The 21756-nt window shown below is 35.5% G+C and overlaps 1 protein-coding gene across 1 annotated transcript in view; it reads right to left on the bottom strand.

Moving 5' to 3' along the window:
• THSD7A (thrombospondin type 1 domain containing 7A) overlaps positions 1 to 21756 on the bottom strand; it is a 256577-nt gene that overhangs the window by 222012 nt on the left and 12809 nt on the right. The window contains exon 2 of the mRNA XM_048952274.1: positions 587 to 703. The gene's annotated coding sequence lies outside the window, so the exon portion shown is untranslated. The remainder of the gene's footprint in view (positions 1 to 586; positions 704 to 21756) is intronic.

Raw genomic sequence — 21756 nt, forward strand, 5'->3', positions numbered from 1 at the left:
TCACTTTATGATATTTTAGATAGCAGAATCTTTCATCTCCTGATTCAAAATGAATCTTTCCAGCATTGGTCACCATCGGATTTATGACCAAACCACACAGATGCAGAAGTTGCTGAAGAAAGGAATATTTTCTTGCTGCCATGACTACATTTTTAGTCAAAGCTAAGTTTTCCTGGGATAGATTCATCTGTGATGAACTGTGGCAGCTTCATAATCAATTTTTGACTTGAGACAACCTAAGTGCACAATAGCCAGTTACCTATTGCTGTCTAGGAATGCTCTTTTTTACTCAGACATATTTATAACTGGAACAAAAGTATAAGTCTGAAACTTTCTACATTTAATTTAGACAAATTGCAGCTTACTGTAGTTCCCATAAGAATTCTGTCTGCTTTCTTAGTCTACCTGTAAAACTACTTAATGCAAGCACTGTAATTCTGTAAATCACGTATCTGTTAAGCAAAAATAACTGCCACTGATTAAAAAGTTTCAAATATTCTGCAATAAACATCCAAAATAGAGACAAATATTCTATACAGAATTCCTCCAGGTCTGAAAGGTTGTAAGTAATAGAAGCTAAACTTACCTTTCTGCCACAGAAAACATTCATTCTCCGCAATTAATTGTGAACTTTACAAATGACATGATTCCACTATTACAACTTTTGTAGGGGCAACCTTTGTACAGTGAATTCAGAAGAAACCTGCAAATAAGGAGATAAAAGGTCAAAAGGCAAAAATCAATCATATTACTTTATAAGTCCCTCCAACAGATGACTAAGAAGAGTCAGTCAGGGTACCAATGAACAGAGCATTGTGATGATGAACAGTCAATAATAAATTCAATATTGATATCCCCAAGTATGTAGGAACATCAGCATATTTTAATGGCTCCCTCTTTTCCAAGTTGACTTTGCCATACATACCACTGGATGCTTTCTAATTTCCCTGAATGGCTCAATATTCTAGTCTGCAGAGCTTAATCATGTCTGGAAGGTCATTCCACACATTTTTTTGTGAATGTGAGAAATTGCTGCCAGGCATCTGTTTTTAAAAAATTTTTCCTCCCTTTCTTTTTTCTATTTATGCCATCTGATCACATAACTTATATCCATCTCATAGCTCTAATTTAAAAGGACATTCATCTGAATCATGGCTTAGTCTTGCCCATACATTTCCAGATATGTTGAAAGAGAATATGATTTTCAGTCTGAGGTTAAGCTAACGAAAAGTTAAAAAGTATGCTACCTGTTAGCTATTGCTACAACAAATGAGTAAGAGTACATCTTTATAGAGGCTTATTAAAATAGAAAAAACATCCAACTTGGAGACAGATGAACTGGCTCAGGTAACCAATCAATATAAACTGAACCCAATATGTTAAATATAATGAATTCTACGGGCTGAACTATTCTGCATTAATACAATGACAACTCCAACTTGGCTAGGAGATAAGTCCAGTAAACAAAATGCTAACTGTTAGAGATTCTCTTCTACTCCATTTTTTCCATGTTACTTGCAAGATCTAGCCCATTCCATTCCTTTACTGGAGTTTAGAAACATCCTCAGCCTTGCCGCCTCAAGTTTTAAGCTACAGGATTCTACCAATTTGAACTTAAAGAAAATAAAAATAAAAATAAAAAGAGATGCATACAAGTCAGAGAACATACGTCCTTTGCACCCTCGTGTAGTCTTCTTGTTTCTTTGAGATTAAAGTCACTTAAAAGCTTTGATTTTTTTCCACCAAATTGACAATTTCCTCTGCCCACCCCCATAACACTGTGTCATAAGAAAAAGTTACTGGCGTCAAGAGCGGTGCCATCAGATCAGATAATTTTTGCTGAAAGGCCAACAAGAGAATGATATCTCTATGTATACTATTTATGTGATAATTTGGATAATAATTAGTATTAGTAACTAAAAAAAAAAAAAAAAAAAAGCACAACTAAAACATCCATAGTTTAAAGTTTAAAGTCTCATAATTGACAACCCTTTAAAGTAAACATCAAAAGAGTGTCAGATGAATCTCGCTAAAAAGCTGGTTGTATACAAATAAGTTCATTTCAGTAATATGTACAGAATGGTCAGAAGTAAAACAGATCTCTGCTCTGTATAGCCATTTTAGATGAATCTGATAACACGAGTTTGTCATGAGGCTGATACTTCAAATTCAGCTTTCACCTTGAAACAAATTTTTACACTCTGAGGAAAGGAATTATAATAAAATGCTGACATGTCCTTACAATATCGAATTGTTTCTGCCAGAGGATAGATTTCCTATTCTTGGCATTTCAAAATAAGTGAATTTACATTTTAAGAATGAGATACTATTCACATTCAGTAACTGTAAATCTTTATGGCTTTTTCTATTTGATGAAAGTGAAATAAATATCAACAAGCAAAAGTTCAGACTCTCACCCCCTCCTCAAAGTTGAAATACTACAAGGCCAGTAAGGTTTATCAAGCCTCACGTGAGGGCTGCATTTGAAGAACATTATCCCTCTCAAAAGGAGAAATATGCTTAATCCTGTGACTCATAATCCTAAACCTTATATTTTAAGTGTAACTCTAGTGATTTAATGCACCTCATAGCAGATAAAAGTTCTTCTCAACACTCATAACTTAGTTTCTTTAAATTTTCAAGAATAAAAAAAACAGTTCCAATCTTCCAACAATTATAGATTCATAGAATGGTTTGGTTTGAAAGGGATCTTTAAAATCATCTAATTCCAACTGCTCTGCTATAGGCAGGGACAATTCCCACTAGACCAGGTTGCTCAAAGCCCCATCTAGCCTGACCTTGAATGCCTCCAGGTAAGGGGCATTCACAACATGTTCCAGTGTCTCACCACCCTCACAGTAAGGAATTTCTTCCTAACATCTGATCTAAATCTGTTCCAGTTTAAATCCATTTCCCCTTGACCTATCGCTGCATGCCCTCTTAAAAAGTCCTTCCCCAGCTTTCCTGTAGGCCCCTTGCTGGTACTGGAAGGTCACTGTAAGATCCTCCCAGAAGCTTTTCTTCTCCTGAGAAGAAGAAGCCCCTGGGGCTGAAGAGCCCCAACTCTCCCAGCCTGTCTTTGTATGGGAGATGCTCCAGCCCTCTGATCATCTTCATGGCCCTCCTCTGGATCTCCTCCAACACTTTTATGTCTTTCTTGTGTTGGGAGCCCCAGAACCGGATGCAATACTCCAAGCTGGGACTCACAAGAGCAGAGTAGAGGGGCAGAATCACCTCCCTCAAACTGCTAGTCACACTTCTCTTGATGTAACCCAGAATACAGTTGGCCTTCTGGGCTGCAGGCTTACACTGCTGACTTGTGTTGAGTCTTTCATCAAACCAACACTCCCAAATTCTTCTCTTCAAAGCTGCTCTCAAGACATTCTCCGCCCAACCTGTATCTGTGCTTGGGATTGCCTAAACCCAGGTACAGGATCTTATAAATAGCAGTGCCACTAAAAGCATACAAAAGATACACATATTCAGTTACAGGCCAGCTTTTCCCACCATTTATAAAAGAATCTGCAACACACTGAAGAAGTAAACATGCGTACACTTGAAATTTAGGAAGATGAATGAACATGAATCCCATTATTTGACTTTCAAATAGAAACCTGAGTATCAGAATGAAGTCATAGTTGACTCCTGAACATAAGGATTTCAATCCTACTTATTGTTTTGTTCCTCCCGTGTAAAATCCTGAACTCCACTACCTCATAGTTTCATAGCATTCAAGGTTGCTCCCAGCCTTTATATTCCCAAACAGTTCTTCATTGTTTGTACCAACAAATGTAATAGATTGTACCAACATATCCAGTAACACACCTCTCCTCACTGATTCTTCCACCACCTGCATCAGCATGTTATCTTCCACACACAGCAGGCACCTCCTGGACTGCGTGCACCTGGCAGCATTGTTTTTCCAGCAAAAGTCAGAGCAGTTGAAGTCTCCCATGAGAACCAGTGCCTGTGATCATGAAGCTACTTTCAGCTGTCTGTAGAAGGCCTCATCAACTTCCTCCTCCCGATCAGGTAGCCTGCAGCAAACACTCACAGTAGCCTGCCCCTTACTTCCCACCCATAAACTCTCCACTTATTTGTCATACATCCCTTGGTAGAGCTCTATACATTCCAGTTGTTCTCCCACATAAAAAGCAACTACAGCACCTTGCCTTACCATCCTCTCTTTCCTAAAAAGCACATGGCCATCCATGGCAGCTTTCCAGTCACATGAGCTGTCCCATCATGTCTCCATGATCACAGTGCCATTTGCCTGTTTGTTTAAATAAAATGAGTAAAATACTTTACATATGAAAGTGAGAGTCACTACCTTCTATTATTATTATTTGGAGCAGGTGAAAAGGCAAACACCAGTGACAGTAACGTGAAAATTTACAAACATCACTATTCCAATTATTTGGAGGGCCACCATGGATAAATGAAAAGGGCAGCCATCCTCATTCTGCCTCAGCTTTCACAATGAGCATTTTATTGAAATTCCCCTTTTCTTTATTCTTTTCAATACTTCTAAAGAATGAAGGTATGAAATATTTAATTCCGATACCTTCTCATTTCCTCACATCATTACAATTCAAGATGACTATCTAGTCTGCTTTGTATCTGTTTTTGATGCCACTGAATAGCTGGTTTCAGGGAAGAGCAGCAACATTTCTGTGAAAAACAATTCTTTCATATTTTACTAAAGCAATTGACAGAAAAGGAAAAAAAAAACATTTATTTTTAATCTATTTACGGAGATTGTCCTCCATAAAATATCACTCTTTGCACTGCAGTTTCAATGCAATTTTAAATGCATCAAAGACTTGGACTATAACTTAAATTTACTAAATACACATTAATTAATTCTAATGACATTAAAATAATCTCCTATTTTGGTGTGATGACAAAATGTACAAAAAAGCTATTTATTCTTACCAGATTTTTTTCATATTAATTATAGAAGGATGTTACATGATTAAATTTCACAATAGTGTTCCACATGGAGATCAAAACAAGCCCTTCTATAGAACAGTCACTTGAACTCACTAAAAAAAAAATTAGTTTTTAAACACAAGGTAATAGCTAAAACAAATTTGCTTTATGACGTGGCTATTAGCAGATAGGGTACAGTTATTCAATTTATGTTTGGATCTTATTTCCTTCTAGATTTCAGCGCCTCAACAAGGTACTAATTACCAAGTCCTAGAACTATTTTTATTTCTCTTGATGCCTTTAAAATCTAACTAAAGAGATAATGAAGGGTTAAATGTTGACATGTGGCTATACTGAGCATTAATTAGCTATGTGTATGCATACACACAGAAGCAGTGTCCTAACAATATGTTTATCATACTAAGAGCAATCTCCCTTTGTTATTACAGACCCATTAGTAGACTGCTGCAAATTTATATCTCAAAGGACATGTAAAAGTTAACAACACACTGCAACTGTTGACCATTTAACAAAAACACTGGTTCACTTTGTTTTCAATCCACCTTTGGTCCTGACAGCAATTTAAAACCAAACAAGTTGTGCAAATCACCCTTATGATGTGCATGCAGGAAAAAAAAAAAATCACAAAATATTCATTGTCTTTTTTTATCCATTGATTGGCATTTGTGCATACAGGATTTAATGGTTTCCTCATGTAGAACTGAAAGTATAAAACCTATGCAAACCTGGAAACACATGCTCATTAAATGGTAAACTAAAAGTGAGAGTAGACTTTTTAGACAACATGCAGGGATTTAACTATAGAATTCATTAAAATGAATTAAAGTCATGCTGCTAAAATTTACTATCATTGAGAAGTTATCATGAAAACACATCTAATAAAATTTTAATATGAATTGTGGTGCCTGAATATTTTGAATAGTCACTGGAGACAAAAAGTGTTCTAAGGCTACACCATAAAGCTGAAGGACAAACACAGAGCTTTGCAGTATGTGTGTCCAGTAATCACAGCAATATCTTACATGTGATTTACAAATATCTAATTACTGGTGTTCTGTCCTTTATTTAATTTATTTTGACCACTTAAACTGTCTCAGAAGTGCCTATCCGTATTTGCATTTTAATGAATAATAATTGATATTTATTCAGCACATTCTATTTGCATCTCAAAGCTTAATTTAGAGATTAATACATCTTATAACCTAAACCAAACTCATAGATATTCAAGATCTCATTATTCAAGATAATTCTGAAGATGAGAATTATTTACTAGTGAATGAGCAAGACGGTATGCATTTTGATTTTGTCAAGATGCTGCCCTCGGTTTTAGCTGTTGCATTGCAGTTACTGTCACTGGTGATTGGGGATGCCTGGCCTTTAGGAAGTTACATTTAGGAAGATGAAAAATTAAAGAGACTGCTCACTGAGATGCCTCAAGAAAGATTTCAATTCATGCCATTTTTTGCCCAAATAAATTCTGTAAATCACCCAGGAGAAATGAGTGGTAATCACTGTTTTCCCACAACGATACTTAACAGAAAGAAAACACTGTGATCAAAAAATGAAAGATATAATTTTGCCAGAATCCTAGGCTCATGTAGGTTTACTAATCAAACTGGTAGATATATATCATGCATAATCAAGGAAGTCCAATGAAGGATGGCAAAAAGTTGAAGCATTAATTCCAAGAGGTTTTTCCCATCTGTGTTAATCTATTTGTTTATTTGATTTTTGGCTTCAAGAGTTCCCTTTCTAGAATCTTATAGCATATTTTTGAGTATATGCCTCACTATTTCCCAACAGAGTGCTGAATCTCATCTAAAACAAGAGCTTCTGCAAAGGGCCAGCCTAAGTTTAAAAACTCTCAAGTGAAGGCTGCACATTGAACACTGCTATCTTCAGATTAATCCTGTCTCATACACAAAATCTAAAAACGGGCATGATTCATTACTAGCTTAAACTATTCTCCTAGGCAGCTTAAGGATGAAGTAAGTCACTCTCCAAGTAGATCTTTAGAATGAACAAAACATACCCTGACTTTCTCCTTTGCCTCCGCTGTAGTGGAGCTTACAGTGCTCAACTCAGCCAGACATTTTACTGTAGACAATTATAAGAGATCTCCCCTTATAAAAGATAATAACAAGCATTATAATATTTGAAAGGAGTAATATGATTAATACTTAGAAGCACATTCTGTGAAGGCTTTTTACCTTTAGAGTGCTGTAAGCAGAGGAAGGTACCCTAAAGGCTAAAACCATAAATCAGGAAAGGCACTGTAAACATTTTTAAGAAATTTGGGAAATATATTAATGTATGATATAATCTCTGAGAACAAGGATCAAATCCAAAATGAAAACTGGGATCAAGTCATGCTGTTTCTGGAAGAAAAAAAAAATAAGGTTCTCAGATAGCTTGTCCTAGATATTTACTTTAAAGATAGGAACAGAAAAACAGAGCACATTTCAGGTCACACTGATTAAATTCAAAAACTACATAACACATCGGAGATGATAAGAAGATTCACTACGATTATAAACCATGGTTTTTCAAACTAAGCTTTTTTTTTCACCACAGTATCTTGCTGAGTCTTGCATCATTCCATCAGACAAAGAGTGATTCAGGGTAAAGACTGCCAACTGCCACTAACAAACAGCTGTTGAGATTGCCCAGGGATCCCTTCTACTAGAACAAAGTTAAAGAACAGCTACTGTGCTGGCATCTAACTTGCTAAGTATAAAGCTGTAACATTTTGGCAAGTAGGAAAAAACAAAAACAAAAAAAAAAACAGTGAATAGGGCCTACCTCCCAGAGCCCTTTTTTCACCTGCTTGAAGCTTTTATTACTGTCTGCAACTGTATGTTTTGCTGAAAATTTAACTTTTACCTTTCAAGAAATCACAATCAAGAGGTTGAAAACTGAAGATAAGCACAAATGTTATAACCTCTGACCTACATAGCAGTTATTATTTTAGTTGAAAGACTAAAGGAAAAAAAAAATTCTATTGTAGCATTGTATTATATATATATATATATATATATATATATATATATATATGTTTTTATTTATATATATAAAATTCTAGGCTATTTACAAGTTTAATAACTTTCCCGTGTAATTATTTTTAAATAATAAGTGAAAATTGTCCAGGGTGTATCATATATTTTAAATTAAGTGAAAGGCATATAATGAAACAAGATAAAAGAAACAAGATCATGATATATAGCAGATTTAAAGGAAGCATCTAATGCATGCATAGGATGAGAAGGTTACTGGACCTAAACAGTCTGGAACTCCTTATAAAAGTATAATAGTGATATACAGGAATGTACTGAGTGAAGTCTGTCCCATGATCTTAATGATCAAGGCATGAAGATTCACTGTTTCCCATAACTGAATCCCTATAGTTTTGCACACTGGTTCTGAGATAATATTATGATTGCTGTCGAGCTTATAGGATGAGCCTGCAGTAACTTTTTCAGTATGCTGATAGTTTAGAGAACAACAGAAACAAGAATATATAATGTAGACATTGATGCGTGGACTTTTGAAGAGGAATGGAACATAAGTAAACATAGTAAAAAGAAACAAACCATATCCTTGTAAACTGACAAAAATGATTTTAAACTAGCCAGGTAATCTGATGGCCATATATATCAATAATTCTGAACATTTAAATGCAAAGGAACATTAAGTCTGAAAACACTAATGCAGAAAAACATTTTATCACATTTTATACTGTCAGTAGTTATTAAGACTGCTTTTAGATGTATAAAGCCATTACATAGCTTACAACCATGGGACTTTTCTCTAGAAGAAAAGTGCATTTTTAAACATTACAATAATGAAGTAAATGGCATAGGCTAAAAAGAATACATGATAGGAAGTATAAACCGAGATGAAGATAGAAAGAAAATCAAGCAGAGCTCAGAAGGCAGAGCAACGTCTCTATCAACTAAGCTAATTTAAACATCCTGTAGGAGGCTTCCTGTGTGAATTCAACATTAAGAAGAAATAAACTCAGAAAGACCAAAGGCTATTACTATTACTGGAAAAAAAAATAACAAGATACACAATGCAGGATGACATTTGAGCCAGTTAAGAATGGCCAAGAGCTCCAAGTGCCCAGAAATCTGGTAGCAGCTAGAGGAACACTGAAGATGGCTGAAGCAGAAAAGGGATGTAGAACTAGAAAGATGGAAAAGAATCAACACTAAGGTGGATAAATTTCTGTTCTATAACTATTTTCATGTGCAGTTCCAATTAAACACATTTGTGTTTAAAATATGAAGTACTCAAGTCTAGTCTAGAATGAAATTCTCAGAATTGTATGTTCACTAGAAGATTAAAAAAAAAAAAGTTAAATAAGAAACAGCAAAAACTATTATTTTGAGCTTCCAGCCATTGCAGACTTCTTCATGTTTTGTATTGGAGCAGATGCATAATTTAAGAACTAAAACAATTCACTCTTCCTTCTCCACAACCTTTCTCCCCACTCTCCCCAGAACAGAAAACCCAAACACATGCTTCACTGTTACAAGCATCATCAGAAAAAAAAAAAGAAAAAAAAAACTTTTAACAAACAAATAAGACATACGTTGCTTTTACCACAAACTACTTTTGCTTTTTTCCATACCCTTTCATTCTTCCTTCAATATGCACTGAGATTTTATTCGAAGTTTTGCATATTGTAATTCATTTATGGTTGATTGACATTTTTCAAAAAAATAAGAAAAACACCTATCACAATTGAAGAATATTAAATTGGTCTTCACTTAAGCATTCTTTTTTGTGCTTCACTCTGCTTGAAACTTGTTACTATTTTTCCCCAAACAATTTAATCCCATGCAACATATAAAGGAGATAGAAGCAGATGTCATTAGAATGAAAACATTTTAAACAGTTTTCAAGCCCTCATTAAGTTAAACTCTGGAGAAACTGCAAGTGAAACCTATAAACCACTTCAGGGTCTCCTTAGAGGAATTTTTATCTTCTAGGCAAGAAAGTATAACATTTACTGCTCAGAGTCCTGTTATACCAAAGGAACAGAGCTCAAACAGTAGCTCTATAATACAAACAATGGTGACTGCAGTTCAATTTATCTATAAACAAAGAGGTTTAGTTAGTACAAAAAAAATTCCTGTAAGTAATTCAGAGAAAATTACAAATAAACACATTGTTTTCACAGTTTGAAGAAAGAATAAGCTTTTTATTCTTTTCTTCTCCAGACTCAAAGACAACACTTTTTAATCAAGCAAACAATTAAAACTTGTTTTTTTAATAACATCCAAAATCATACTATCTGGAATAAACTCCAAATGTGCCATTTCATTTTCCAAAACACATTATTTCACAATTCTTTGGGAATATCAGCCATTATTTTTCAGGATATATGGTCATTTCTATCCAATCCCCAACAATGAACAGGGCATTTAAACTGACAATTCCAAGTGAACATGTAGGCCAGACACAAGCAGAGTCTCTACAAATTCTATTTATGCAGTCATAAATCTTTACATAATATTACATTCTCTTCTATATAAAAAGAAACTTTTTGAATGTGTGGCTCAGCAGCAGACTACAGCAGTCTGATGTACATCTGGAAGCTAGATAGTGTGGGATATGCAAAATAAAACAATTATCAAAAATTGATGATCAAGGATCATTTGGTTCCATTGTTCTATTAAAAGTAATGATTTTTAATGCTGAAGTTACTAGAAATAATGACAGCACCCTATAATTTATGCAAATACTAAGGCCAGATAAATGGCTATGATAGTCATACGAGTTTTCACTAGCAAAAGCAAAGTGCTGCAGAAAGACATTGAGAGGACAGTTTTTGTTTTCTATTTTTAATGTTTAAAATTGCCTCTTGTAATTCCTACAGCCAGATGAGTAGACAGGGTGTAAATAAGGACATATCCTACCTACTGTCACTGTGATTGTGACCCCAAAGGAAATAAAAAAGAAATACAAAATCAATCCTCCCGTAGAAAGAGAATGTGTGTTATCTGAGCTTCATAACAAAAGGGCTTTTGAAGCATGGTTGGGATGCCTGACATACACTCATCACAGTGTTTGTCAAGTCTTATATTCTACACATTTACCTCAGTGCGCCTTCCCTAGAGATAAATGGTGATTTTTGCTTCACAGAGGAGAAATTCTTTACCACAGAGATTTTCTTGTAAGCCTCAGAAGCCTCAAAAGATAGACTGAAAATGTGTTGTTTCTCTGCCATTAGGAATATAGTAGTAAACATATAGGTTAAAACAATAGCAAAGAATTATCACACAAGTAAAAAGACTTCATTATTTTGGGGTTGTAACTGTCATTATGAGAGAGCACACACTTCAAGCTTCTATTTCCATTTACTTTGGAAATCATGGAAATTTCATCCTTGAAGAAATGGCTGGCATATAGGTGGGCATTTTCTGGACAGGTGGAAAATACTAAGCATGTGCCCTTCTTTGCACAAGCAGCACAAACAGGATTTTCCTATTTAATTTGCTAAACATCAGGAATTCCAGACAAATATTTTATTACAAGCCTAACACATTCAGAGAACCTAAAGCTATTACACACATTTGCACATACACATACATACACAACTGTAAATATCACTAATATATAATTTTTACCTTCACATTTTTTATTTAGGTCAAGTCTTTAGCCATGAAATAAGCATCTCACAGACCTGACAGAGAACTGACCAGAATGTCTCCCAGAGGGTACATCAGGTTTCCAAGGGCCTTTTTTGCCATTCTTGAGTATCTTTGCTCTCAATTTTATCTGAAACCTAAAGTTTGCTCTCTTTCCAGAGAAAGCTCTACACAAATGTTCCCCAAGGGATATTTTCTCCTACTACTGTCAGGCTGGTAGAGTATAGCTCAACTTGAGAAATAAAGTGTGCCCCTAGACTTGCTGAAATATGGTGAATGCATCGTTACATAGGGATTGTGGGCATTTTCAGTGCAGAGACAGAACAAATCTCATATTTGATTTAATTAAGAATCCAAAAGTACAAGCCTGTGGTGATATTAGATACATATAAAGTCTCTCACAAAATATTTAGCTACTTTTCAAGTAAATAAATCCTGAAGTGGCCATTCCATGACAACAGTCATATTTTGTTTAAGATTCTTAAATTATAATCTTCCACAAGAAATATCATAGGAAAGAATAGATGCATATACCATAAGGGCAAAATAAAAATAATATAAAAATAGATGTCAACATCTAAAACCATATGGTTGAAGTAGCATTCAATAAATTAAAAACAGTTTGAAAGTCTTATGTTGGTAGTATGAAATTTCAGTGATAAAATGTGAACATATCAGTGAAACTTGCAGGACAAGGGGAAATGGTTTTAAGTTGAGGGAGGGAAGATTTAGGTTGGACATCAGGGGGAAGCTCTTTACAGAGAGAGTGGTGAGGTGCTGGAACAGGCTGCCCAGAGAGGCTGTGGATGTCCCATCCCTGGAGGTATTCAAGGCCAGATTGGATGGGGCCCTGGGCAGCCTGGTCTAGCATTAAATGGGGAGGTTGGTGGTCCTGCATGTGGCCGGGAGGTTGGAGAGTCACGATCCTTGAAATCCCTTACAACTCTGGCCATTCTGTGATTCTGTAATCTTAAGTTTCTTCAGCTAAAAAGAAGGAAGGTTCTAGCCAAGTCTTGAAAAATTAACATTAGCTTAAAATGAAAGGAATTCTTTTTAATTTTTTTTCTCTCTGTCAGAATGAGAATTTAGGCCACACTTTTTGTTCCCTGGAAAAGTCTTAGAAATGCTTATTGTCCCCATTTACCAAATATAGCCCATAGCAATTTTCTTCTATTGTAATGCACACCTAGTATTGCTCATGTATTCAAACTAGAGTATTTACTTTACTGAAAATCTTTTCAAGAATTGACTGATTAGTATGAGTGTACAGCCTTACACCGTCTGCAGAATTAGCATATCCAACCCAAATCAATTCTCCTAGTGAGAGCTTTTTTGCTGTTGTTGGGCATACAAAGGACTTGAAAAACAATTCACCATTTGTGAGGGAAAAAACACACACAAAAAAAAACAAGAAAACAATAACAACGTTCATTTTCATCACACAGTCTTGTGATTTCATGAAAAAATTGAATAATACATTAGTCTATTCTTCTCAAAGAAAGAATATATGCTAACAGAGAATACTAAACAAATTCTGATTTCTGCCTTATCCATGCAATCCTGCTGAGTGCTCTGAACAACTGCTGACTGAACAACCATAGACATACAGTTTGGTTCATAGAGAACATTTTTACTGTCTGAGAAATACAACTCTAAATCTCTTGAGGACTCTACATCCATTAAAAATTAGGGATTTTAATTTGAACATAGTATGTAAAAGAAATGTGAGGTGTGAGAGAGGTAAATAGCTTCCTAAGCCATTCTGAAAAGAAAAAGAAAAAAAAAAAAAAAACACCTATTATTTGAAGTTTGCTATAATCAGAGACAGCAAAAAGCGTTACTCAGCTTGCTATGACATGCCTATAGGATGACTAATTTTTGGGTGAAGCTGCATCTCAAATAAAATCATCACTACTAGAACAGTGTTCCGAATTTTATCTGCTTTTTCTTTTATTTCATATGAATAACTATAATTTCAATTCTTTATTCATATCCTAATAATCTGCATCAACATAATGCGAGACATTACACATTAACACAAACTGTTCAGAGATAATGGAAAATAAATTAATCTCTGGAACAATTAATTCATATTCATACAGATAATAAAAAGGTATAAACTGTAAATTCTATTTCTATTCTGAAACATATATATAAATGTGATATGAGTTTGTCACAGCAATTGCTGCTGCCCTAGACTTATCTTGTCAAAATGCCCTGAAACGCATAGAAAACTCCAGGCAACTGTCAAATGCCCTAGAGCACAGCTATATTCCTCCATTAGTTCTCAGTAAGTGGAATCATTAGTGAAGACAAAGTCTTCATATGCATTTAAAATCAAATTTTAAATAATGAGAAAAAAAATATACAATATCATCATTTCCATAAAAATATCCTTCTGCTTTACTATGAATTACCTGCCAGATTGCCTATATTTACAAATGTGCAAAGCCAATCTACACACAATGCTACATGATTTTAAGCTTTTCACTGAGGGCTGTTGACAAGTACATTGAGTGTCAAACAGGGGATTCCAAATCAACTTTCTTATCACTCAGTAGTCAAGTAATGACAATAGAATGACAGTGTTTCAAATTACTGAACCACTGGCAACCAGTTCTGTATGTGCATTCTATCGAACTCAATTTTACCATGCTTCCACTACACTGGTCAAGGAAGGAATAAATACCACAGCTAAATGCATAGTGCAGCTCCTACCAACAATTTAAGGCTTAATACATCATGCACATAGCCATGTTACCTGACAGCCTTCCAGGGAGGGGAATACAATGCAACACAGTTAACCGCAATATTTTTCATTCAGACATGTGTTTATCTATGTAGATCCATGGCTATCCAATCAAGGAGACGAGGAGGCATCCCGAAAATGACACATCAGCAGGGAGAAGATAAAGGTCTGGGTCCAGAAAGGGATGGCTTGGATCAGACATGGTGAAACCAAAGGAAGCGTGTGGTCACTAAGTTCAGCTTTGCTACTTTTGTACATTTGTGGAAAGCTGCCAAAACAATCTCAGCTGGTAGCAGTGTGCCAGTTCCTGTTCAGTGTTGCCAGATGAAATCTCTTCCCCCCCCCCCCCACACACACATTATCAGCCTCAGTCAAGCAACTTCCTGCAAGAATACCCAAAGAGGGTTACACACTGCAGGTACAGACTCTGCTCCAGCACCTCTGAAAAGTTTTCATGCTGAACAAGCATGCTATAAGTAGAAGCAACCTTCATGAAGTTATTCCTGAGATAAATGCAACAAAACAGACCATCCATGATGAATATTTATCACAGGGTCAAAAAATACCTGAATTTGACTGAAACACTCTGCACAAAGGTAATAAAAAAAAAAAACTCACAAGCACATATTAGTACAATGCCATACACAATGCTCATCTTCAGTTGAATTCTCTAACAGCAAGGCAAGGCATAGAATAAGGAATTAAGAAGTACGCACACTGGTAAAACTGGTCAACATGAAGATGTAAAAGCATTAGGGTCATAAGACAAATTATGTTTGCGTGCTTTGGACTTAGCCATTGCACAAAGCCCAGTGGTAGAAAACATCCTCATCTCAAAGCTTACAAGATAAAGCTGTCTTATAAACATTCCATTGCGCTGCTATATTAAGAATCTGCTACAATCATTCAGAAGTTTCAATAAAGATTTTAATTACAAAAATAAGTTTGGCTAATGAGGACTCTTTTTCATTAAGGCAAAAAGCTCTGTGTGGTTAAGGACCCAATATTTCTTTTCTTGCACTTGATAACTCAGTAGCACAAGTATGTGCACTGAACAACATGCAATAATTAAATCATTCACTGTTCTAGTGAGCACAGAACAGGGCTGAATGTACTGAGTGTAATGCTCTACAGCCAGTAAGTTTAATCAACACAAAATAGTAACATTACTCTAAATTAATCAAAAATCAAGATAATTCAATGCTGCTAGCATTCAATGGTCACCCAATTTTCCATCACTAAGTTTAACATAATAACATGCTATATTTTGAACTGACATGCCCATGTACTTTAGAAAACACAGCAGTCTAACAAAAAAAAGTAGTAATAAATTCTGCTGTCTCATCTCTCTTGTAGTCAGCTGCAATCTAATGACAACTTTTGTTCCAGATCCTCAAAGTCAAGAAGAAGCTTTTCTGGGACAGCATGCCCTAATTAAATTTATTTGCCATGGCCCATTTTTAAGGATTCAAATTAAATGTTTTTGAGAGATAAATGACAGTTTTTAAATTCATTTATTATGCAAGAATCATTCTCCATAGACGGTAAATGGAATTTCAGCAAAACCATTGTGACAAGCACTGAAGTATAATTTCTATTTCCCAATATCAGTTATATATTCAAACTGCGTTGCTTCTGAGAGAAAAAATATTTCAAATTAAAAAGAGGACTTGTAGGACAAGATACTTCCTTGAGAAGTTACCCAACCTGCATTCTAATCATTATCAGTCAGGAGTGAGCATACACTGTCACTTCTGAAGTAACAGCAGCCATCTTATTGATGACCTACGCTTAACAGTTGTGAGTCTGTTGATGGACTCAATATTATGGTCAGAAAATGGGAATTCAAACATTATGGAGAGCCATTCAGTTGAGTACTTACATTCCACTGAATTTTTATTTTTTTATTTTTTTTTTAGGTTTTATCAAAAAACCTATCACAAAATTATTTCAGCTTTTTGGTAGCTATAGGAAGCCTTAAGATTGAATGGTATTATTTTTGAATATCCCTGTAAGATTTTATATCAATTCAGATTTTTTTTTTTAACTTGCTAAAAAGAGACAACCTGAATGTGAAAGTAAGCAGAATTTTTGTCTAAGAAGTGTTACAATCTTAAAAATGATACTAGTAATATGGTAAAATAAATTTTATACTCAAATATGTATTTCAGGAAGAAACATGCACCACTTAAATGATATATGTAATATGAAATTAGGTACTAGAGACAGTGAAAACAACTGTAAAAATGAGACTAAAAATAAAACCTTTGAATGACATGAACGTGTCATAACATGCTCTCTCTTGTATAGAATAATTCAACCACTCATTAATATCCACAATCTTGTGTGATTCTTAACAACTTTTATTTCTGTACTCTTCCTAGGAAGAAACTAGGACACTTGCCTTACAACTATCTTCAGTAGAGAAGATCCCAGCCAAGTTCACATTTCCAGGTAATGAAACAATTGTTAAAGCTGACTGCTCTCAAATTATTACAGACTTGCATTTTAATGTTCCTTCTTTAAAAATTGATTGAATTTATTTTTGTGTGTAGCCCTCCAAGTTACAATTCAACACACAACAAAGGGTTAACAGAGCTCTTGGAAACTTTTACAGATGGTTATCAAACACCTTGTACAGGCTTTTAATCTGGTTTGTTGTTATTTGTTAAGGAAAGAAACCTCACACATCCCAAGAGCTGACCAATGAAACACACCTTTGAAGACTCTGGCTCAACATCAGCTTGTCATTTACACCTCGGAGATAAAGACCTTCTGTTTCCAAAGTACAAAGCCCAAAACCCTCCAAGCAGTTCCACCAGGGGTCCAGAGTCATCTCAACAGGAGATCATTTTTCTACAGAGCACAAGGAGAATTCGTTCCCAACACCTAACCTAAAAATCCCCTTTCAGTTTGAATCCATTCCACCTTGCCCTATCTACCTGTGTAAATGTCAGTCCCCCTCCAGCTTGTAAGCTCCTTTCAAACATTGAAAAAAATTGCAATGAGCTCTCCCCAAAGCCTTCCCTTCTCCAGTTTAAACAATCCCAAATCCCTCAACCTCTCATCACAGGAGAGGTGCTGCAGCCCTCTGATCATTTTTGTGGCACTCCTCTAATCGTCTCCAACTGCTCTGCATCCATCGTGTACTTGGGGCCCCAAGCCTGGACACTACATATTCTACTGTCTACCAGAGCTCCATTTACTAACACAGTTAGATTTGAAAAATAAGTAAATTATAGATCAGTTTGCAGATAATTAAAATAAATAAATAAATAAATAATCTTTTAGGATCAAGCTTCATTAGACAAAATAAACCGTAACTGTTAAGTATGGCTGATAATATCCTTGATGGTATGATAATGAAATTTCAGAAATTCACAAGCTACACTGATATTTGTTATTATACTGAAAGGAATGCCTAAGTTACCTACCAATAAGTTCAGAGTTAAAAACTTGCTGCCCTTTGATGTTATTTTCAAGACTAAAAGACAGAAATGTCCAGAAGATATTTCTCCAATTTGTTAAGGAAGTAGAATAACACATTAGTATTTCACAGTGACAATGACATTTATTTAAAGAAAAAAAAAGTTCATTATAAAATATGATTTCAGTACCAAAAGGAGACACAAAAGAAAGATGGAAAGAAGAATTGTTTATCAGTGTTGTGACTGGACTACAGGTAATGACTTTAAAAGAGAGTGGAGTTAAATTAGATATAAGGAAGAAATCCTTCGCTATGAGGGTGGTAAAGAACAGGTTTCCTAGAGAAGTTGTGGGTGTCCCATCTCTGGAAGAGTTCAGTGCTAGGTTTGGTGGTGCTTTGGCAACCTGATGTAATGGAAGGTGCCCCTGGTCATGACAGAGGACTTTGAATTAGGAAGTAGATAGATGATCCATAAGGTTCCTTCCAACCCAATTCATTCTATCAAGTATTCTTTTTACGTCTCCAGAACCAGAAAACATGCACCACAAATCATTAAAAGAATACCAAAAGAACTCCTCCTAAAGCCTTGAACATTGCCTTAACAAAGTTCTCAAAGATTACAATATAACAAAAAAGGAGAGAAGGAAAAAAATAATAATAAAAGCAGCTGACAGCTTATAAAAACAAACAAGCAAAGAAGATGACCCACAGAGCTTTACTTAGTGTGACTCTGATTTCCACAAATGGAAAGCTCAATACTAAAGCCCAACTTGCCATGTTGGAATCATGTCAGTTTAATTTAGATTAAAAAAAATAAAAATACAGCCTTACAAATCTAACCTCTCATATTCTTCTTCCTATCAAACACAAATAACTGGTTATTTGCATTAATCTTTCGGTGTGAACTTGTTAATTAACATACATTTTAGTTATTAAGTTATCACTGAGTATAAAATATCAGGAGAATATTCCTCAAGAAGAAAAATATCCACATAACTTCACTTTGGAACTAAACCACCATCTCTTTATGATGAATACAAAGTATTGGTCTTCTCCAAGACATACAAGGAACAGATTCCAGAGCAATGAACTTGAAAACAGACCTGGAAGGAGACTGAGGGCTACATGGCTGCTGTCAACACTTAGCATATAATTTGAAAGAACCCATAGTTTTCTTGGTGGAGCTCTCAATCTCATTCTGAATCTAGTTAAAAGCACTGGATATAATGGAGCTGGATGCAGACAGATAAGCATTTTTTATTATTATTCCTATATTTGCATAACCATAACCAAACACTGTGACTGGGCCTATCTTCATAGGTAACTTTAAGGGCTCAGCAACATCTGTATATTTATAAAGATTAATCATTTTCATATATTAACTTCATCTACTCCATGGTTCCCACTACAAAAGGCCAAGAGTCCTTATACATGTATGAAACGTGATTTCATACATCAAAATCACTAACTGCAGGTGCAGAAGAGTCAAAGATCTGAGATTTTTAGAAGTTTTAGGATTTAGAATTATTTAAGTTGGTGAGAGATGGTTTTGAAGGATGGAAAACTTAGTAGATAAGGAGTTTAATGGATGGCCTCATCCAGAGAGTCGTAGTTGATGGTTCTTTCTCCAGGTGGAGGCTAGTGTTGAGTGGTGTTCCCCAGGGGTCAGTCTCTTCAACATCTTTACTTTGTAATGAGAAGGAGGAGCACCAAGGTGAGGGCTGGGGGTTAGAACTGGATGATCCTTAAGATCCCTTTCAGTTTTAGCCATTTGATGATTCGAAGTGATGAGAGCAGCCTAATTCCTGAATGATCTCATTTATGTAATGTAGCAGATTTACTGTGGAGCTAAACCATTTTCAAAACAGTTTATTTTCATTTGCTCTTTTCTTAGCACCACAGCATGACTATGTGCAGCTAACGCTCTGTGACAGATTTAGCCTGTTGCAAATTACTCTAAGAGAGATTTCATGGCATGCTTCTCCTGTGATTTTAAAGCAAATTAAACTGATTTAATCCTGAGGGGAAAAAAAAAAAAAAAAAAATTTAAGGACAGCAGCACTGACAGGACTCTCAGTCCATCACAGTCCATGCCAGCAGGCCAAGATGCAAGGCACGGTACTGCAGGGTGGAGGAAGAATGGAGTCAGCTACCCACATACTTGAGATCTGAGGCACAGAGAGCCAATTAAATGTCATTGAGATCACACCTCAGGGATCTGAGGGGCAAAAAAGCACCAAAAATCAAGAGGTATGATGAAAAACAACCAAGAAAACATTTTTTCACAGCAAGGTTCTTGGCTTGGTTAATGAGTCTGAAGAGGGATCCGCAATGCAACACTGGCTTCTTCAAGATTCCAAGCATGGGTTGATTTGGCAAACTTGACACACAGTACTTAACTTGAAATCAGACAATCACATGAGATAACAAAATTTCAGAAGAGAATTAATTTTTAGTTCTTCTTACCCTATTTTGTATTCAAGCTGGAGGGAGACGTACCAAGAACAGCCTACAGATGGAAAATAGCTCAGGTCTCATTTAGAGTTTAACAAGCACTCAGCACTTTCTGTACAACTTCTGGTTGGATTAAAGCAAAGGCAGGATGTTAATCTCATTCACAAAGTGCCACAAGGGACCTTTAAACATATGCCACATTACACCTTCAAGCAACATGTTCATTTTTACAAGTCTGAAACCAGCAAGAGTACAAGCCTATTTCTGTGGAGTTAATAAAAATGCAGTAAAATTACCACCATTCTTTTCCAGAAAAAAAGAAGCTAAATTCTCCCCTCACAACCTCAGGTCAGTGTGATTTAATAAATACTGGAATTATTTACCATAGTTTTATCTTCTAATTATCTCTCACATGAGAAATGCTCAAAGACTCTTATTTCTCCATCTTCATTATTTTATTTTCATACCAACTGGGAAAAACTATTTGCACATAAACAGGATTCCCAGACTAGCAAAGCAGCAAAAGCTCACCTGAACTTCTCTGCTTTTCCCCTTAATTCAGATAAGAAGCTATGGGGAAAATAGTGCTCATGACAACAGTGCAGTATTTCTGGTTCAGTCTTGGCTCCTTCTGCAGCCAACAATAGAAATGCCAACAACAGCTTCAGCCCCACAGATGTTTGGCTTTCTATTTGCCTATAAGAGCTTTTGGACCTGTGCTGCCCTGACAAAAGCTGGTTAACAGAAATCACACCAGGAAGCACAAGTGTTTTTGCTGGTAGAAAAGATAAAATCAAGTATAGATAACATGCATACGTATTTCCACTGTTACTAAAACTCTTCAGACTGTCTTGACAGTATTATTTTTATTGGAACTCTATAAGAAAAAAAACACACCCAGTAAATGGGACTATTTCTGGAAATATGCAAACATTTGGTTTCTCTCCTACCAAGCAGCAACTTTTCTCAGTATGAAACAAAGTAGTTACTTAAACAAGCCTAACCAATGCTTTGCAGTTCATTCTTTTTAAAATCAAAGGCAGATGTGCTCTAGTTCAAATTAATTATCATCAATACTGCAAAAAGTGGCCATAGTAAATGAAAACAGAGTATCAAAAAGCACATAGATCCCCCAGAAATAACAGTAACAATAAATAAACCACCTAGTTCTCATCTCCAACGGCTTGCAGCTGGAAGCACTGCAGTGCAGGGCTGAGTAACACTGGCTCGATCTCATGTCTCTCATCAGCTCCAACTATGTTGTGAAAGAAAAGTGACATTCAGATTTCAACACATTTTTAAAACTCTTCTAGCTTACATAAATACAGAGGGCATTGTTCTCCTTTTATTGTATTTATTCTGTTTACATGTACTCTCAGCTGAAAGAATTGCTTCAAGACTTTCTTGTGTATTTGGAAAGTCCAGCATTCCTTAAATCTGTTGTTCAAATCCTTTCCTCAAGTGTACTCAGCACACAGAGGCTCTTTGTTGCACTTGACTGCTAAAAACAAAACAAA

Source organism: Lagopus muta, chromosome 7 (genome assembly GCF_023343835.1).
Source record: "Lagopus muta isolate bLagMut1 chromosome 7, bLagMut1 primary, whole genome shotgun sequence".
Classification (NCBI taxonomy): Eukaryota; Metazoa; Chordata; class Aves; order Galliformes; family Phasianidae; genus Lagopus; species Lagopus muta.